Source organism: Triticum aestivum, chromosome 4A, assembly GCF_018294505.1.
Source record: "Triticum aestivum cultivar Chinese Spring chromosome 4A, IWGSC CS RefSeq v2.1, whole genome shotgun sequence".
Taxonomy (NCBI): domain Eukaryota; kingdom Viridiplantae; phylum Streptophyta; class Magnoliopsida; order Poales; family Poaceae; genus Triticum; species Triticum aestivum.
Window position 1 is genome coordinate 92,729,148 of NC_057803.1, and position 6,645 is coordinate 92,735,792.

A 6,645-nucleotide genomic window follows, 5' to 3' on the forward strand; every position below is an offset into this window, starting at 1 on the left:
AATTAGAGAGTGAGTGTGTGAGATACACATGCGGACATGGGGAGAGATGAGGATCCAGATTAATGGGTGTTTGTGCGTGTCTGTGTGTGTTTGTGCACGCGTTTGTGTGTGAGAGGAAGTGTGTGTATGTGGAGTAGAGAGACCACTAATGATGTAAACCTAGTATAAGGGAAGGGGGAATGGTGTGACATGTGTAGTAGCGGGATAGCATGGGTGCGGGCGGGGGGAGCAGACTATTTGGAAGAGACATCGAGTGTGTGTGGGAGAGGGGTGTGAGAGCGAGCGAGAGAGAGAGAGAGAGAGAGAGAGCTAGCGATGGAGAGAGAGAGAGGAAGAGAGGGGGAGAGAGAGGGGGCGTTTGTGTCCATAAATGGCGTATAGATAGGGAGACAATGTTGGTGTTGTTTGAAATTGGCCTATGTACGGAGACGCAAGGGAAGCGAGTCATCGTGTGTGTGATAGGGACTTCATGAGAGATCTAGAATAGATGGTGTAGAGAACAATGTGCGAGATCGAGAACGATGATACATTAGGGAGCTATGGAAAGAGTCACGACATATATGTATACAGGGAGGAGCTGGGGCGGGTCCGCATGTGGGAGAGACAGAAAGAGGAGAGTGGTGCACAAGGAGACAAAGTGTGCTTGTTTGTAGTGGGGGTGGTGTGTGAGGTGAGTGTGCGAGAACCACATAACTAGGGAGATAGACATTTGGGGCGATGTTTTGTGTGTATGGGAAAGATACACTCTACATAGTGCGTGTGCTTGGGAAAGAGAGATGCCGGGAGACCTAGCTAGAGAGTGGGGGAAGAGATGTGTGCATGCCCAAGAGATAAAGTGATAGAGACCTATATTGGGGTCCGGACTTTAGAAGAGAGAGGGGTGTTAATGTGTTCGTGTGTTGGTGTTTGGGGGAGAGAACGACTTCTCTGTGTGTGGGGGGAAACAAGGGGGGCTTCAGATAAAGAGTGAGGTGTCTATATTTGAGGGACTTTAGCGTAATTGAGATATACATGGTTAATAGTGTGTGCACTCATGGTTGATCAATTTGTTTCACAGTTTGGACTATGAGATAACGATACTTTTGAACATGTGTGATATACCTTGATGTACCAGAATTACAAACCTAAGATTGGAATTTTGGAATTCGGCTCCATCATTAGCTTTTGTAATTCATTTAAACGGAGGTACATTTTTTAATCCAGGATTTTTTGATTTCAAATTCATATATCAAACCTAGAGATATACACATACAGGCATGTTCAAACTTTATAATCATCCACTTTATTCATACGCATACAAATTTTTGCTTTTGTCATCATATTTAGGATAAACACATTTGGAATTTCATTTGAATCGGACCGTATGATGGTATTTGCTTGTAGTAGCTCAATGATCCATATTTGAATTGACTGGACAATCTAATTTTCGAGTTGGAGACATTGATTTTCAAAACTTGCACTTTTTTACGTGCAAAACAAACAAATTCTCGGCCATGATATCATAGTCGGCCGTACAAGAGCAGAATATAATTTCAGGCGCCAAAAGCTTTCAAACTTCTCGCTCACATCGAAATATCTCGTGCTTGAAAGTTTAGCCCTGCGATATTCCTGTTTTACCCCTGCCACATGAACGGAAAAGGGCTGCTTTGGTAACTCCATTGTTTTCCCCACTTTGCCCCCAACATTCTTCCCCAAAGCCCCTCCCCTTCCCCTCCCCGACCCCCCCCCCCCCAACCACGGCAAGCCACCGAATCTAGTCCTCAGCCGCAGCGGTGGACCTCACACCCCGATAGATCTACCTTTCGCACCTTGGAACCCCCAACTGCCAACTCACCACTTCACCGGAGCCGCTTCAGCGACTGGCTTGTCCACCGCTCCAGATCTCCTTGACTGCCATCATGGTCCACCGCACCGGGTCTGCTTAACCAGCGCCCTCGTCCACCATAGTGTAGGCCCTTCACTGACTCCCTTGTCTGTCCCTTCGCTGGCCCTTCATACAAGCCCTCGTCCGCCGCAACAGATCCGCCTCACCGAAAGCACTATACAACGCGCCCGCCGAATCCTTCGTCCACTGCACCGGACCCGCTCCACGGACGCCATATTCAACTCCACCGACCCTGTATTACCGACGCCGCAGCCTCATTAGGTTATTTCGATTTGTACTCCTTCGAGTTTTCTCTTTATCGTGCAACTGTTCACTTACCACAGATGAGCTTTCTTGTATGTCGACAGGCACCGCAACCGTAGCACCGGAGCCGCTTCAGCAACGGCGACAGCCGGCCCAAACTCAACCGCAAGACGAGAACCATCGACGATCCTTAGCTATCAAGTATGCCAACGATATCCATGCGCCGCCGAGAATCAGGTACTATTATCCAACAGCCGGCGCCTACATTCACTTTCTTAGCATAAGCACCGCACCTTTGAATTTCTTCAGGGCATCATTCAGTTTTTCATGAGACGTGTTATTCTGCTTGCACCTGTAGGGCCATACTTCTGGAAGTGAACATGTTACATGTGCTAAATTACATACCAGTGCACATTCCTAAGTATTACTGTACTTCCTAGATATCACTGCCTACTATTTTACTTCTTGCATGCCATATTTACGATAATGGTGTTGTTTTGATGCCACCTATTGGTTCCATCAGACTGCTTCATGTTCTCTATGCTTAATTACACATCAGCAAACTAGCATGTGGTTCCGCTGGTTTTTGTTCGTTTTACCCTACATTTTCTGATGCTAGCTATTACATCACTGCTCCGAGCCTCTGTTCATTAATTTTTGTGTGTTCTTGATCTTCCCAAGTTGCATGACTAATTTGATGCTTCTATTAATTATGGAGCTGCCAACCCCATCAAGCAAAATATTTGTTCTTTTGGGGCTGGCACCTCGAACAAGCATAAAAATAGAGGGAAGCAGATATATTGTCGTGTATGCACACACCCTTCTTTCATTAATTTAGATGAACCATTGATGATCAATTCAAACCAGTGCATGAGATTAAAATTAATTTTACCTAAATAGAGGGTGCAGAATAAACTACAACAAGTAGATTTGCAACCACGGGGTGTTGACGGTATCTTCAAAGAACATTGCAACAGTAGCGAGGCTTCACAGCAACATATGGTAAGCCAGTGTGTTTTAGTACATGTGAAATGTAATGTGTGTGGGTTGCTTTCTTGGCTTGTGCCCTCAACCTATAATCCTACAGAATAACAAATAGTTCAGTTGTCTACTTTGATGTATTGCTTGATTCGAATGCTTGTTTGTTACTTGTTACGCTATACCTGAGTTGGCCAATATGTCAGCAGTGACTGCTGTACTATCGTAAAGAAATGCATGCCTAGTTCATTTCAGTCCTTAACTTTTCCTCTGAACTTCATCACAAGACTGTCTTCATAGTTTATATGAGGCCACACTGTTAAGTGCTTTCTCAGATTATTTCAACTGCTTAGATGCCTTGGCAACTTAAATATAGTGGTGGTACACTCCCTTTCAACTAGGGATGTCAACTGGGTCCCGTTTAATCCCGATTAAAGTCCACTAGTGGTATGATAGTTCAAAAGAGTTTTTGTTTTTTGAGGAAAATGAACCAGGGAGCTAGCAAAAACTAACTAGATGGGACTGGCGGATGTCGTTTATTTGACACTTACATCCCTAGTTTCATCTTACCATTTTAATTTCCTTTCGGCTGATGCTGCTTCGAACCATTTAAATATAGCTTGCCATGCTCGGCAATAATTCGTATGTCGTTTACCATGTAAGCTTACTGCCTGGATCATGCGATAACTATCTCTTACTTATGTCCAGCGGAAACCTTTCAAGATGCCGTTCACACTAGGACAGAATGTACAACCCCAGAATCTATTTGTGGAAGCAGTGCGCCATCCATGTTACCAGATGGTAGCAGTTCAGAGGCAACACCGCTAGAGAGCAGTCTGAGCACAGATATTATAGTTCTTGAGGCTCTAATAGAGGCAGAAAGAGATGGTGTGGCTGCCATGAATGAGGTAATCTTGATCTTGAAGCTAGAAATTATGCAATTAGCTGCATGCATTATGCAAGTAACCCAAGAATTGGAGGAAGTAAGAATGTCGCATTTGAAGACGGAGGAGGTCCTGCTGCTTCTGCTATCTGAAGCCTAGGGTAATCCCAGTTCTTCTTTAGATAGCAGTTGAAATTGTCATTAGATTATTGTAATGTGTTGTAATGATCCGAATTTTTTAGGCGAGGTAATCCTCAGTACTTGTATGATTGACATAAGGTGAATTGTTTTTCGTGTGAGCATATTGTATTGGATGAAATAACTGTTTGACTCAAAGTGTATCCAACCTACTGAATTCGAAGATCACGGCATTTCTAAATCATAATCATATATAAAGGTGGAATAAATCTTTGTTGTGGTTTTGAAGAAATAAATAACAAAACATAGAATTATCTGTGGATATTCGTAATCGAATAAAAATTGGATTTGGATTTAGTTGCCAGGGCCCCGGGCAAATGTGAATGCTAATTCTCCCAAGTTTTGAATGAAGCGGCTAAACACCCACTATCATTTGTGGGTTGCCCAAAGCAAGTGTTTGCGAGATGGAAATTATTGTCTACCCCTAACACTTGACATCCTTATCGGCCGGATTTACACTGTTGTCGATAGGGGTAGACTAGTAACTTCAATCACACGTGACACGACGGCCTCTGAGCCCACTCAGACACGGTGGGCGCCAAACGTGGGCGGCAAAACACATTTGATTCAAGCTCGTCCGAAATACATGTGTCTCTCCCTCCATTTCCCCATTCATCCACGGTGGGCGGCAAAACAAACTCTCCTCATCCGAAATCGATGTAGGCTAATATTTTAAATAGGGGCAGATGTGTAACTTCCCTCAGACGTGACACAACCGCCCTACTTGTCAGCCCCGTTCATACACCGTGGGCGCCAACCGTGGGTGGCAAAACACCCTCTCCCCGCCCGAAATCGTTACCGGCAAATATTTGGGAGATGCGAGATTACCGTCCTATCCCCAACCGACGTGATGTCCGAAATTTTAAACGGGGATAAGTCCGTAACTTTCCCACATTTCAGACAAGCGCGTCCCAAAGTTTGAGATCCCCCCTCGCCCTCCATTTCCCCATTCATACACCATCGGCGCCACGACAACCTCCCCACTGCGGCCAGCCTCCTCCGTCTGCCACCCCATCCTCCACCTTGCCGGAGCCGCTACCCCTACCCCATCGTCCACTGCAAGAGATGGGCGTCTCTCATCCATGGTGCTGGACCAGGATCCTTTCATCGAGTCGTCTCGCTTCATCGGCGCCATTATCCACCTTGCCGTTGCCGCTCCTATGACCGCCTCGTCCACGGCAACAGGATTTATCCCCCGACCTGGCCGTCTGCCATCTAAAGTCTTCTTCCCCACCGCCGACAGCCATCGCACTCGCAGCACCCTCAACGTATCAACAGGGGCCTACACGGCATCGCAAGAGAGGTGGTACTCTTCCATATGTGCTTAAGTTATTGATCTCACCCGGAAAATAGATCTTAAATTGTTTACTGTACTTTTCTTGTCCGTACCAAATCGTAGTGGCTAGTTCAATGCAAACATTGGTTGCGAAGTAGCTTTGTCCGGTTTGCACCTTCAGATTCGCCATGTCACTATACTCGTAAAGCTTATGGTTTCCCCCCTTTATATTCACTACCATCATCCTAGGTGCTTCACTGCTTCGTGTCGTGCTAGCATTGCTCCTCAAGACCTCAACCCATCAAGCGAAACAACATGCCACTCATAATTCCAAAGCTTCCGTGTTGAAATACGAATCTGATATCATGCTCATATTACTAAAATAGAGAACGTTTAATTGGTCACCTAATGTTCCTATATTCGTTTCGAAAAGCATGTGCGCTACCCACTGGTCCAGCTAGTTCCACTTTCCTGATTTTACTCTTGATGCTTAGGGTTTTCCCCTTTTATCTACTCTACTATGATGTGTGTAGGTGCTTTCTGTCATACTAGCATTACTCCACCCTTCAAGCTAAACAACACAACACTCAAAATTCCAAAGCTTAGTTGTTCAAATATGATTGTGATATGATACTGATATTAGTTAACAAACACATTTAATTGGTTAGCTAAAGGTCCCACTTGAGTTTCCAAATGCATGTCGCGACATATAGAGAGACAGCAGAATTGCATTTTTTTTGTCACTTGTTGACTGTACTTTCTTGTCCATACCAAATCTTAGTTGTTATTTCAAAGCAAACATCGGTTGCTAACTACCCTTTGCGCGGTTTGCAGCTTCAGATCTGCCATCCCACTGCCACGGTCAACACTATACTCATCATGCTTACGGTTTCCCCATTTTATGATGACCACGATCAGCCTACGTGGTGCGTGTCGTAATAGCACTGCTCCACCCATCAAGCTAAACAAGCTTAGTTGTACAAATTCAAATCTGATATTATGTTGATATTAGTAAAACTGAGAGATGTTTAATTGGTCAGCTAAATGTTCCTACTTTAGTTTCGAAATGCATGTGAGCCACATATGGAGAGACCGGAAGGAATAGTATTTCTCTATGCGCTCTGGTTCATCATGGGTGGCCAACCGACATTGTATAGAAAGACTTGTGATATCTTCAATCTG